The sequence below is a fragment of the Hakea prostrata genome, chromosome 1 (genome assembly GCF_041222555.1).
Source record: "Hakea prostrata isolate BN-2017 chromosome 1, UWA_Hpros_2, whole genome shotgun sequence".
Taxonomy (NCBI): Eukaryota; Viridiplantae; Streptophyta; class Magnoliopsida; order Proteales; family Proteaceae; genus Hakea; species Hakea prostrata.
Window position 1 is genome coordinate 25466384 of NC_142600.1, and position 13740 is coordinate 25480123.

The 13740-nt window shown below is 39.3% G+C and overlaps 1 long non-coding RNA gene across 1 annotated transcript; it reads right to left on the bottom strand.

Moving 5' to 3' along the window:
* Positions 1 to 10865: 10865 nt before the first annotated feature.
* LOC149028461 (uncharacterized) lies at positions 10866 to 11850 on the bottom strand. The gene is made up of 3 exons (XR_016172188.1): positions 11690 to 11850; positions 11416 to 11540; positions 10866 to 11016 (listed from the first exon to the last, which is right to left on the bottom strand). It is a non-coding gene; the product is annotated as an uncharacterized LOC149028461 (long non-coding RNA).
* Between the last annotated feature and the right edge of the window lie 1890 nt (positions 11851 to 13740).

Below are 13740 nucleotides of genomic sequence, written 5' to 3' on the forward strand. Positions count from 1 at the left end.
GACCGGCTCTTAAGGCAATCTGGTGCGCTTTGTTTGATTTTCCTCCGTTAGATTGGTATCATCTCTCCAGTCATCTGTGGGTTAGGTGTTGTATGTCGCGTGTTAAGTAGCGGCTCTAAATTTCCAACCAAATGGGAACGTGAAACTGTGAAAGTAGGAAAGGTCGATATTCACATATATTCTTTTTGATTGTTTGACTTTTCTACAATGTCGTACCGTACATGGTGCGTACGGTTTGTAAGCCAATGTGGCCCGGCCGTTTGGGATTTTTAATGGTCCGTATTTGAACCATTTCATTTATTTATACTTTTGGCCGATGAAACCATAGACCGACGGTCAACATAAACGAAGGTTCACATTTGAATATAGTTAGGATGGCCGTGTTAGGTGGACTCCGAGAGAAAATTTTGGAAATATAGGGGTGGTTGGGGACCTGGGGTAGAGGATCTGTTTTTGTCTACTTAGGTCTCCTTAGAGTCCCTCTTTTGATTTATTTTGTAGATATTCATGAATATAGTTAAAAGAAGTCAAACGAGAACATATCTCTAAGTCAATCACATTAATTATATTAGTTTATTACACTTTTGGGTTCACGTATGAAATTTGATCATGCATGGAAAAAGAAACTTCTCTCTCGGGCTAGGAAGGAAATCCTCATCAAAGCAACAACTACTGCGATACCAACATATATAATGTTGAATTTCCTCTTTCCCAAGGACATGTGTAATAAATTATTTTGGCTAATTTCAAATTTCTGGTGGAAAAATCAAGACAATTTTGAAATCCATTGAATTAAATGGGATATCCTATATTCCTATGTCAGTCTAAAAAGAAAGGGGGCATTGGGTTTCGCAATCTCCACTACTTTGATAAAGCCTTATTGGTGAAGTATGGATGGAGTCTCACATCCACCTAGCCGATATTCATTCACCCGAATACCTAGATGAGTGATCCACAATCCCACAGATCAGATCTCAGACAATCACCAACTATTTCGCACAATAGACCAATCATAAGCAAGAATAAATTAATGTCATAATATTAATAAAGAAATATATCAAGTAACAAGGATCTCAAAACCAAATCAGAGTGCGGAAGTGATGACAAAACAACAGTAAACAACTATAATGAGTAAAGAAAAGTCAAAATTTCCTAAGTGTTACATCAGGTACAAGTTCTTAAGTAAAATATAATTTCGAAACTCAAAGTTTTCTGTATCACCAACAGCATAAATTAACTCATGAGTTGAACTAATTCTGGTACACACAGTTGAGACACAAACATTCTTCACCATGAACATCATAGTCCCCAAAATCTTGTATATTGTACGAATCGGTAGCCGGTGTCTCGTATTCTTGAATTTCTGTAATATCTGGATCTGCAGCAAAGTCTAAAGCAACAATTTCCTGAACGGTGAGCTCAAAAGAATTTAGCGAGTAGTTCACGAACAAATAACTAATATCACAGTCCAAATCAATAAATCACATAGTACAATATTACATGAGATGGGATGCAAGAATGCAACTATATTCTAACGGATGTTAATCTCTGATGGTAGTCACAACTTAAAATAGAACACCAACCTCTTCTGGGGAGGTCTCATCACTCGATCTTTCACAGGGTTGGTTACCGATCTTGAGATACTGGGTAAGGGATCAAGGCATCCCTCTCAAACTATCACCATGGCTGGAATTTAGGTCATCACTCTTTCACCACACCATTGGTATGAGTATTGGCGCATGTCAAGGTTATACATAGCCCAATGCAAGTCAACTACTCAATTACATCAACCTAGGTTCAGATACCTCCCCTCATACATCTCACACTCAATCAAGAGATATTTCATGGGTTTAGCTATCTTTAGGCTTTTTTCAAATTCTCTTATTGCTACACTTTTTTAATTGAAATAAAAACTATATTTTGCTTATTCATATTTCCGTTATCATATGGAAAAAAATGAAAAAGAGTTCTTCACTCATGGCCCACTTAAGTGGGGTGAAACTTTAGCCACTCCTATTAAGTGCCAAATATTAGGTGACCCAATTCCAAAATTACTAGTTACTCACTCTTAGAAAATGGGCTTGATACTGTAAATTAATTCAAAATTTTAAATTGAAATAACCATAATGCCCTTAAGTGTAGCGCTATAACCAAATTACCTCACATACCAATCCTTAGGTGGGGGAAGGGATTCTCCATTCACTCATCTACTTCTTGCACCTTGTCGGAAGCCACCATACCCCCTCCCCTGTTGGCAACCACCACCCCCACTTTACCCTTGCTGGAAATCACCCACCGCCACAGCCGCCCAATAAAGACGATAATGAACCTGAAATCTGATTATCTGCGTGACACAACAATGTGAGGTTTCCACACGAAACTTTACCCGAAAGGACTTGATTGAAAGCAATTCCAGTGTTGGAGAGTGCCCTTTGGGCAGAGATAGGGATACCATTAGTATTTCCATAAGTTGAGATGGAGATTAGACAAGAGTAATTCATCTCAGTCAATGCATAACTTATGTTCTGCGTGATCACACTTGGGTTGCAGCCTCTCGGAACAATGTAGTTCTCTATGTCCTTGACATGTTTTAAAGACCAGTTCATAAGGCAATCTGGTAGGCTTTGTTTGATTTTCCTCCCTCAAATTCGTATCATCTCTCTAATCATCGATGAGTTACGTATAGTATGTTGCGTGCTAAGTAACAATTCTAATTTTTTTTGGTAAAAAGGCACTTTTTATATTATATACAGAGAATGTGAATATTATGTATGTCTCGACGAGAGTCAAACTCACGACTTCTTTACTAAGAGGCATTGGTCTTACTACTAGAATAACCCTAAGTAAATACCTCCTCTAAATTTCCAACCAAATTGGCAAGACATGAAAGTGAAAAGGTTTTTTGATTGTTTGACTTTTTTTGCAATGTCTTACCGTACATGGGGACCATGTGGGCCATTGTGGCCCAGCTGTTGGGATTTTTATTAGTCCATGTCTGAACCATTTCAATTTTGTTTATTATTATTATTATTATTATTATTATTATTATTATTATTATTTTATATATATATAAATAGAAATAAATAGAATACATACAATAATACAGGATTAGGTTCTAAAGAACCTACGACCCTGCTGCTCTTTTACAACATATTGAGAGAGCTGAGCAGGCAAAGAGAGAAGATCCAACAAAGTTTCTTGGTCCATTGTTGCTAATTCGGCTAAATAATCCGCCCACCTATTAGTCTTCCTAACTCCTTGCACCAAAATACACTCCTGAAACAAAGATCTCAAGTGAAGAATATCTTGAACAATGTGTAATATCCCCCAATGTGAGTGGTAAGTACCGAGTAAAGTCCTAGCCACTTGGGAGTCAGAATGCACCATAACCTTATTACAACAGAGATTGCCGCCAAACTGTAAACCACACCAAATTGCAAGTATCTCAACATGAAAAACACCCACATTAGCACAGCCACCAGAACAAGTAAAAATAACATCACCTCTACAATTCCGAGCCATAGCACCATACCCCCCAATATGTCCCCGGAGAGAACCGCCACAGTTGATTAGGATCTAACCCCATGGCGGTGGTAACCAATAATGGACAGAACTCTTGACTTGGGCAAAAGAAACCGAAATACCCCAACTAGAGAAGAACTGTCTCTGTCTCGGGCAATCCTCCACCACTAGCCTTGCAAATTGAAACAGTAATTGGGTCATCTTAGCCACTAAATAAAAGATGTTGAGGTCACTCCGAGAATCCTGCAGAAAGGTACAATTATTCCTTTCCTGCCACAGAAAATAAATCATGGTAACAAAGCTGAATCGTCTCACATCATTCAAGCTATCGGATCCCCTAAAATGTTCAATGCACCATTGCAAGGCGTTCGCCCACGAAAGAGGACCAGGATCCTTGAGTCCATGAAGGATCATGAGACAGCTCCAGACGCCAAACGAGAAAGGACAGGAGAAGAAAATATGAGCACGGGACTCTCCTACCAACTGGCATAACGAGCAAGTTGAGTCAATATTCCAACCCCATGAGATTAATCGATCCTTGGTAACAAGTTGGGTCAATATTTATTATATATTCTTGGGGGCGTTCGGGCGATGAAACATAGACAATCAATATAGAGCAAGGTTCTTCGACCAAAAAACATATTATATATGAACCAAGGTTTTCTCTTTTGAGCAACAAAATATAAACAAAGGTTTGTGGGCGAATCAACCACATTAATCATAGTATTTTATAATAATATTAATTTTGGGTTGGTTGAGTGGTAAAGATCCACAATTCTCGGTGGAGAGGTCTTAGGTTTTACCCTTGAAGACGGCATTACATTTTCAATATAGCACAAGTACCAAAAAAAAATAATAATAATAATAATTTTGGGTTCACGACCTTTTTCTTCTTTTAATAAAAAATGAGATTCATAGCGCCCACTTAAATAGGTTCTCTTTACCAAAAAACTAAAAAAGAAAAACTTAATTAGGGCTTAATTCCATATAAAAACAAACATATCAGCAAAACTCCGATTTGGTGAGGAGCGAAACCGGGGGGGGGGTGAAATCAATTTATTGCATATATCGCCAAAAAATCGGCGGCAAGTACAGGCAAAAACCGCCAAAATCCATAGCCGCTGCTACCTCATCCTCTTCTTCTCACTCAAGTTCCTCCAAACCTGAGACCCTTTTCCTAAATCCACCTTGCCTAAATCCATAGCCGCTTCTTTGTCTGTCCTTCCTCATCCTCTTCTTCTCACTCAAGTTCCTCCAAACCTGAGACCCTTTTCCTAAGATCACACCTTGCACTACACTTTGTTGCTGAACCTATGTCTGCAGCCGCTTCTTCTTTTGGCTACTGCATGTTTCACTTCTGCACTTTCGTTAGTTGTCGAACTTTAGGCAAAATAAAAAAAACATGATGATATATCCATGAGGATGGCTCGCCGCTTGTGTCTCATCCTCTTCTTCTCACTCAAGTTCCTCCAAACCTTAGAGACCCTTTTCTAAAGATCACACCTTGCACTACACTTTGTTGCTTAACCTATGTTTGCAGCCGCTTCTTCATTTTGGCTACTGCATGTTTCCTCACGTCCCGCCGCAACTTTCGTTAGTTGTCGAACTCACATAGCAATACCGCCTGAAAGGCGATGCTTCAATTGATCGAGGAAGACGCGGACTCCTTTGCACAACGAGCGAGTGACCGGACCTCCGTCAGGCGAGATATCGTCGAAAACGCAAAGTCTCTCCGACTCCTCAATTTCTACAACCTACGAAAAACAATATCCCAACGAGATATCGGACCTTGCTTAATTCTTACTTTGCACGCATCACCAAAAAAAAAATCAAAATCAAAATCTTACTTTGCCCAATTCTCCCTGTTTTATAAAATTTCAATTTACCGACGGATAAAATCCAAAGATATGACCGTTAATTTCAATCTAAAAAACATTCTTTAAATTACTAAAATATCCTCTCACTCAAATGAGTGATCCAAGTCTCTTCTTCACCCATCTTGTCAGAACTTTATTTTCTCGCAGACGGTAGCTTTGATATTACAAAAGATACACAACAATTTCAATGGATTTAAGTTCGAAAAAAACCACCCACAACACTAATGGAAGAAGACGGAATGAAAATTCCAAAAACGTACTACTACAGAGACGACTCATCCACAGAAAACGATTCACGCCTTTACTTTCTGAACTCAACTCTTACAGGTAATATGGTATAAAAGAACAGAATAGGATTTCTCTGTTTTCTATATTTTTCTTGCGAAAATTGACAAGAAGAGAACGAGAAGGATTACAGAACTTCTACTCTTTATCATAATCTAATGAGCTTGAATCTCTTATTTCTTATTCTTCCGCTGGATTTCGTCATCACCATCGTCCTCATCTTCATCTTCGTCCGTGGCAAAATCGTCTTCCCCGCTGTCCATACCTTCCATGTCGGGATCAAACTCATAGTTGTCGACTTTCATATCATCACCTTCATCTTCATCGTTGTCTTCATCGTTGTCGTCTTCGCTGAACCGTTGTCCACGTGCGAATCCACGAGACTGCTCGGCAATTGAAGGAAATCTAGATAGGAACGAATCAAATGTGAATGAAAGAATACAATTTGGGCTTTCCGGCGAGGCGGCTATGACTCGGTGGCAGAGAATGGATTGGCGAGATGAAGCCGCCGCCGCGACAAGCCTCAACATCCTTGGCGCAATAGCTGCCGAAGACCGCAACATCACTGCTTCTTCCTCCGTTTCCAGATTTCAACTACAGGAGAACGCTGGGTTTAGGGTTTTGAATTTCTAATGCCATTTTATAGGAGATCGATGGGAAATGACCGTAATGTGCCCCCCACAACTTCAATAAAACAATGTGGGTGTTTCGAAGGTGGTAGGACCCTAACAACTCCTAGAAACTCTAGAACCTTGCTGCTGCCGACGGCCATGATATCACCACCTCATCGACATTTGAATGACAGTGGAGATTTAAACAACGAGGGGTTGTGTGTAAATATTGATTTTCTTTTTCACAATTGAAGGGATTAAATTATATTAATTTACAATATCGAGTCCCTCATTCACCCGATACCCAAAACCCTCTTGCTGGAGCACGATTTCGAGAAACCAGGGCACTCCGGTGCCCGCCGTTGAAGCCATATTTGCAAGAAGCCAAGAACTTCATTCAGTTTTTTTGAGTTCGAGGTATCCCGTCTGTCAAATCTCGTTTCGGTTCTTCACAATCTTTATTTATCCTTTATGGAGTTCGACCCAACGATTCTCCCACCTATTCGAAGGTCAGCAGTCCTCGGCGATTCATCGTCTTCAAGAATCGTTGGATTAGGTTAGTTTTGATTGCATCTCTGGCATCGTCTTCATTTTTCTTATGCTCCTTATTCCCATTCTTTCAGGTTGTTGGAAATTCATGTGAATCAGGTAGGGCTGTTCGATTTATCAATGGAGGCTGTGGTATTGCTATTTGACTTTCCACTTTTACCCAACAGTCAAATTTTAAAACAAATTTTTTTCTTCATCTGTAACTTACTTAAATTTGGTTTGGATGGGATATATGCGTTCAGCTATTTTGACCGGATCTCCAGATTGTTCAATTCTGGCCACAGATGTGGAAACTGGTTCCACCATTGCACGCCTGAAAGATGCCCATGGGTATGGTTTTCTATATCCCACCAAATCCCAATCAATTTCGTCTTTCTTCAGGCCTTTCCATTTGGTCGTTTGTCTTCTCAGCTGCTTGAAAATTGACTCGATGTGTTTGCTCATGAACAGTGCTGCTGTGAACCGCTTTGTCAACTTGATGAAGACTACTATTGCCTCAGGAGATGATGATGGTTGTATTAAGGTGCCTTGCAGTTAATTGTATCACAAATTTTCCTTTCTTGTGGATATAGTATTAAGGTGCCTCTTTATTTCGTATCTGTATTTTCCTTCTACTGTGGATTTTTATTTTATTTCGTGGGAACATAAAGATAAGCTAGTTAAATAGTTAACTGAGCTTCAGGTTGGCAAAATTGAGCAAGTGGTATGGTCAAGATCATGCTGTTCATTGGGAATTGAAGGGGGGGGGTATGATTAGTATGCATTTTCCTTTGCTTAGAGAGTTAATTGGTTTATTCATGGTCATATTTAGCAAAAGTAAATGCATGCAGTGGAACTTAAGAGACAAGATGAGGATGGCAAAGGTTTGGGATAATTCATTAAGACAGTTTGACCATGTGAAATTGCATGACATCCTAATTTATTTGATCGCTGATTTTGTGAATGTACAATTATATAGCTTTTGAAATCTCCGATTTCACCCTTCCATAAATCTGTGAACAGGATTTCATGAATCTAGAGATTTACAACCAACGGGTAATCTAGACCTAGATTCATGAACAATGAGTGTGGGTTCGGCATTTAAATTGGAGGTGTTAAAAATAAAACTAGAACTCTAGAAGGCTAATAATGAGTTGGTCAAACTGCTGAAAAATACAGTATTTTATGAGAAAATAAAAGTTTATCTGTTTCCCAGTCTGAAAATTTTGGGGCTGGAACACCAGGTCCAAATTTTTGGACATGGACTCTTCCTCCCCTTGATGGCAATAGAAGTTTAGATGATGTTGGGACTTCAAATATTTCTAAGAACTCTACTCCAAATCCAAGTACAACTAACTCTGTGATGGAAAAACAACGGTCAATGGATTGTCTTTCCATTCCTTTTGAGAGTACTTATCCAGAAAGTGACCGCACTCCTCTTCCACCCCTTCAGAGCTCATGTGGGATTATAATGGTGGCTTTATAGCGGAACAAAGCAGATGTGGACATAGTGCTTCAACAACCTTAGTCGAACTTGAAGCCATTAGAGATGGCATTATTTTGGGCTCTTCTCTAGGAACTGTTGATTTGCATATTCACTCGGACTACTTACCTATTATTAGTGCTCTCCATGATTTCCAATCTTCTTTAGATTGGATGTGTCTCAATTTAGTTGTAGATATATTGAAGCGTTGTTATTTCTTTACTAGAATTTCTTTTAGTTATATTCCTAGAGTTGGTAATGGCTTTGCTGATTTCCTTGCAAAGGTTGCTTGCAGGTTATCCCTCGATAGATCCTGGTGGGGTATACCACCTTTGTTCATTGTGGATTCTTCTCGATTGTATAGGTCCTATGACCTAAACTCTTTCATTTAATATATTTGTCACTTGTTTGTTTTTGGCCAAAAAAAAAAAGAAGCTGATAGATTAGACACTGCTGATAAAAACTTAGAAGTTCTTTTTCTTAGAGGTGAACAAGATCTTGGTGTGCTGTTTTCATCACATGCTGCACAAGCTGCTCATGCTCTAGATAAGGTTACTGAAGCATCTTTGAAAGTGACTCCAGATGGATCAAGATGGTGGAAGGAAACAGGTATTGAACAACGAGATAATGGGGTGGTTTGTCGGTGGACATTGAAAAGAGGAGTTAGCGCGGATGAATCTGTTGAGTGGGAAGAGGCTGAAAATTTGGGCATCCCAAGGTCGCCTACTCAATTGTAAAGTCTCAAGGTTATCAAAAATATGCCACATAGAAAACAGAATTTAGCACTACCAAATGGTGGATGAATATAAACAGGAAGGTAAATGGTTGAATTTGAGACTGAAATATCACACGCAAACACAATAGGCAATACATAGGCATCTAACAGCCAGATATGCCACATCGTTCTTTCACATCTTAGCCAATCTTCGTTATTTATAAAGCAGAGTTTAACCAAAGGTTATAATCTTGATCTGCGAGGGTGCATTCATACCCTCTGCTGCTACTTATCTTACTTGAAAAAAGTACATTCCTCTCCATGTTAGCTTATGGTTTCCCATTTATAAATCAGGGTTCAACCAACACAGATAAACTTAATCTATAAGCATGCAAATCAATAGGTGTTGATGCCTTCTGCTGGTTCTGCTTACCTAAAAAAAAAAAAGGTACAGACAATAAGGACCATTTCTTGATGACTTCAGGTGGTGATAACATACTAGAGGGCAATGGATCTAATACAGCATGCAAGAAACCATCCACTGAGATACATAAGATAATGCACTTCTGATGTTTCAAATGAAGTCACAAAAAGAAAAGAAGAAAAAAAGGGGGGGGGGGGGGGGCACCAGAGAGTTGCACAATAGTTCAAAGATTGAAAAGTAATTATTTCCTGCAGGTAAGAAATTTTGAAAAGGGAGCATGGTACATACTTCTGCCAAGGTTTACAGCATCCTCGATGCGAAACCCAACTAATTAGCCAGGGCAACTGAATTAGCCAGGGCTCCAAAGTCAGAAACTCGAGAAAAAGGGTTGTTATTTCCATCTATGCCATTGAAACCAAAAATATGAACAAACATACAGTTATATTAGCAACAATAGAACATGTAACATAATGGCAGTATGACCAAATCTGTAGAACTGCTAGAAAACTAACAAAAAACTGCAAATCAACATAAAAGTTGTTCTCTCCATATGCAAAGTGTGTTACCTGGCCGAAGGTCTGTTCTTTCACCTCCCTTCATGGCAGTTTATTTGGTAATTTGTTTCTTGTTTATTTTCTTTAGCGAATTCAATGGCAGATTTGCCATATAGGCTCTCTTAAAAACATGTTCTTCAAATTCACATTCTTTTATCCATTCGTTGTATCCAAATTATGAACCCAAAGAATCGAGGTGGCATTCACAAGCTCAACAGATGAGAGTTTAACTTCTTAAGATACAAGTCATACAACCCCAGAAAAGGTACTTCATGCCAAACTGCTGAACCCAATGACATGCATAGTTTCCATGTCTTAAAATGGTAAAACTCAATGAAAGCATCAAACATCAACCATATTGCCAGGGGCGGACCCACCCCCCCGGCTTCCCACCTTTTCCGGTTTCCGTCCCCCCCTTGGTTTCCCCTTTTTTTTCTCTTTTTCTCTCTTTTTTTTTTTTTTTTTTTTTCTCTTTAAATGGGGTAAAACTCATGAGGCATCAAACATCAAGGGACGCATATTGCACTTAGATATCCACTCAAACCAAGTAGGCAACTACTTTAGGAAGGAGAAGGATTCAACATTTCCAATGAAGGTACAACGAAAGAAATGGAACATTCACCAGTATGAACATGAAACCAAGGAAGTCTTCATAAGTCCAACTAGACACTAGATGCATGGACAAGTTAAGATTTTATATAAAAGGATTACTAAAAGACAATTAAAAACAGAACCACAATGTCTTCAATCTTCAGAGAATCTAAAGGAAGGAAATGAAAGCAAAACAGCAACAAAACGAAAGCCAAATCAATCCAAAGCAAAGTGTTAAGAGTTGAACTTTACACTGCATGAGAAGCAGGTAATTGAGGAGTGAAAGCTGGCATTCCGCCTGCCGCTTCTTTATCATTTTCTGCACCAGCCCTCCCTCTTCTACTCCCCATGCATCACCACCTCACCACCATCTTAATTCTTCAAAACCAACAGGAAAACCCAAAAGCCCTAAACCTTCAGCAACCTCTGCAAGTTAAAATTTGAACTTAAAAAGCTGATGAAAATAAGAAAGGATAAAAGACTCCATACTACTTCAACCCCAAAACCAGGTTTGAACAAAAATCAACCCTCTTGTCGCCGACGGACAAATCACAAGACAAAACAGATAAAGAAACTTAACATGGGATTATCACCACTTGCGTGTCTAACCAGGCTAAACCCTAGAAGAGCTTAAATCCAATACGCAAGATCCAACTAAGAGGAGGACAAAGAAAAACACAAAATTTTCTAGCTGCACACTTCAGAAACCACAAAACCCCTCATAAATACGACCCACTGGCTTCAACCTCATAACCGAGGAATCTTAGAAAACAGAACTTGGAATGAACAAGAAACCCAAAAGCCGAAATCTTAAAACCTAATTACCTATAGCTTTCTTCAAGATCAACCCAGAACCTTTTGACCTCCCTCGTTCTCTTCAACTGCGCAAACTCAACAGCTTTCTCTCTCAATCTCCAAACTTCATACCGACCCAACTCGAACTCCGATTTCTGTGTTGCAGGGGCAAGAAAGAGAGAGACGGAGATGATGAGAATAGGGTGACGTCTGGATCATTCCAATCTCTAGACCATATACGCATCAAACTATAAATAACTCCAAATCTCACGAATCCAAAATAAAATCAAGATGTTGGAGAAACCTGCGAGCCAAGAAGGTTGGAGAGACAGCACGAGCAGGAGAGACCTGCGAGCGAGAGACTGAGAGAGCTGGCGATAGTGCAAACAAGAGGGAGAATGTGAGAGTGAGAGAGAAATCGCTCGTGAAATCAGCGGGAGGGTGGGAAGTTTGGGCGCGATACTTGCCGACGGTTATACGAAAACCGTCCTGAAAATAACAATATTCCACCACGTTTTCCGTTAAACCGTTGGAAAAGCCCATCTTCCGCGACGGTTGAACGTAAAGTGTCGCCGAAAATGATCATCCGCGGTTTGATCGTTACCGTCGCCGAAAATAACTATATTTCATTGTTGAATTCGGAGGGTGTCTATATTCAACGACGGTATTTTTTTTAGACCGTCGGTAAAAATTCCTGCAACTTTGTTCCGTCGGGAACACTTGATATACGGCGACGGTTACAAAAGTACCGTCGCCAAAAATGGGATTTTTTTGTAGTGTCTTCCAATTATCTGATTATGATTGCGATTGAGTGTTTATAGTTTCACAATATTCTTTGCCACATTGGTTTTGCCACATTAGTTTAGGTGCACTTTGTAGACCTTTTCATCTTATGTAATTTTGATACCTTCTTCTTGTGTTGTGTTCATTTGGCAGATGCGGTGAGAATTATGATAGGCAGGGTGGCAATAAGAAATACACTGATAAGTGGGCTGAGCACTGTGAGGGTGATGGGTGGTCGAAATGGGGTGACAAATGAAATGAGCATTTTGATTCAAATGGGCATGGTATCAAGCAAGGGGAGAAATGGTGGGAAGGAAAACATGGAGACAGATGGAACCGCACTTGGAGAGAGGACCACGATGGCACGGAGCTGCACAAAGTTTTCGAAGCAGTGATCAAACCCAAAGTGCGGATACCTCTGATACCAAGTTTCTCGTAGTACAAGTGTACCCCAGTGCTCACCACATCCGCTCTTTCCATACTTGTGTATCCATCCAAAGCCATCGTGGTCCTCTCTCCAACTGCGGTTCCATCGGTCTCCATGTTCGTAAGCTACACTAAGAAGTCATGAAGTATGTCTTCATTTTTTTTTGCCTAAATTCCTCTTTTCCTAGTGCCACCCATTGGACATGCCATTGGTGTCTAGTGTAGAGCAGAACAGACATGAAATATGCAATCGTTATGTTTCAATTTTGTCCTTTCAGTACAGAAAATCCTTTGGTGACTTGTTACCTTTATGGTAAGGGTGTCAATTGCATACCAAAACCGTTTAACCGTACCGAACCACACTGTACCGTACCGTTCAAAATTTGGTACGGTAAGTACCGAAACCGAATTTCTTCAGTACGGTTCCGGTTTTAGGTACTCATACCGTCGGTACATACTGAAACCGTACCGAATTGGTACCGTACTAAATTAAGGGATATAAGTTGTAATTTTAAAATTAACACATTTTACCTTTACCCTATCTCTAATTCCCTATTTCAATTTTTCGTTTCATCATTCACTCATCTTCCTAGATTTACTTGTTTTGTCTCTATTAATTAGATTTACTTGTTTTATCTATGTTAATTTCAAATTATATCAATTGGTTGATCACAATTTCATTAGGTTCTTAATGAACTAATAACAAAAGTGGCATAAATTCATTTGTACCAAAATTGTACCGCACTAGATATCATGTTTAAACCGTTTTTCCGTACCGATTTAATATCGAAACCGTACCGTACCGTTTAAATTTGGTACCGTACGGTTCTAATTTTCGGTATTCAAAGTTGGTACCGTACCGAATTACCAAAACCGTACTGATTGACACCCTTACTTTATGGATTGTAATACATTGTCCAATTTTATTGTTAAGTTCTCTGATGGGGGATCATATTAACCATCTAGTTCCTTATTTTTCTCTATGAACCCAAAACATGGTGTACATAAATACATAATAGATGTTCTTCAGTGGTATTGGTTTTCTTTCTTGCGTATATTGTGATCTTATTTTCCCATCCTAGTTCTAAATTGATAATATTGTTTCATTTGACCAGTGCTGGATCCAAAATGTTATTGACTTCTTCT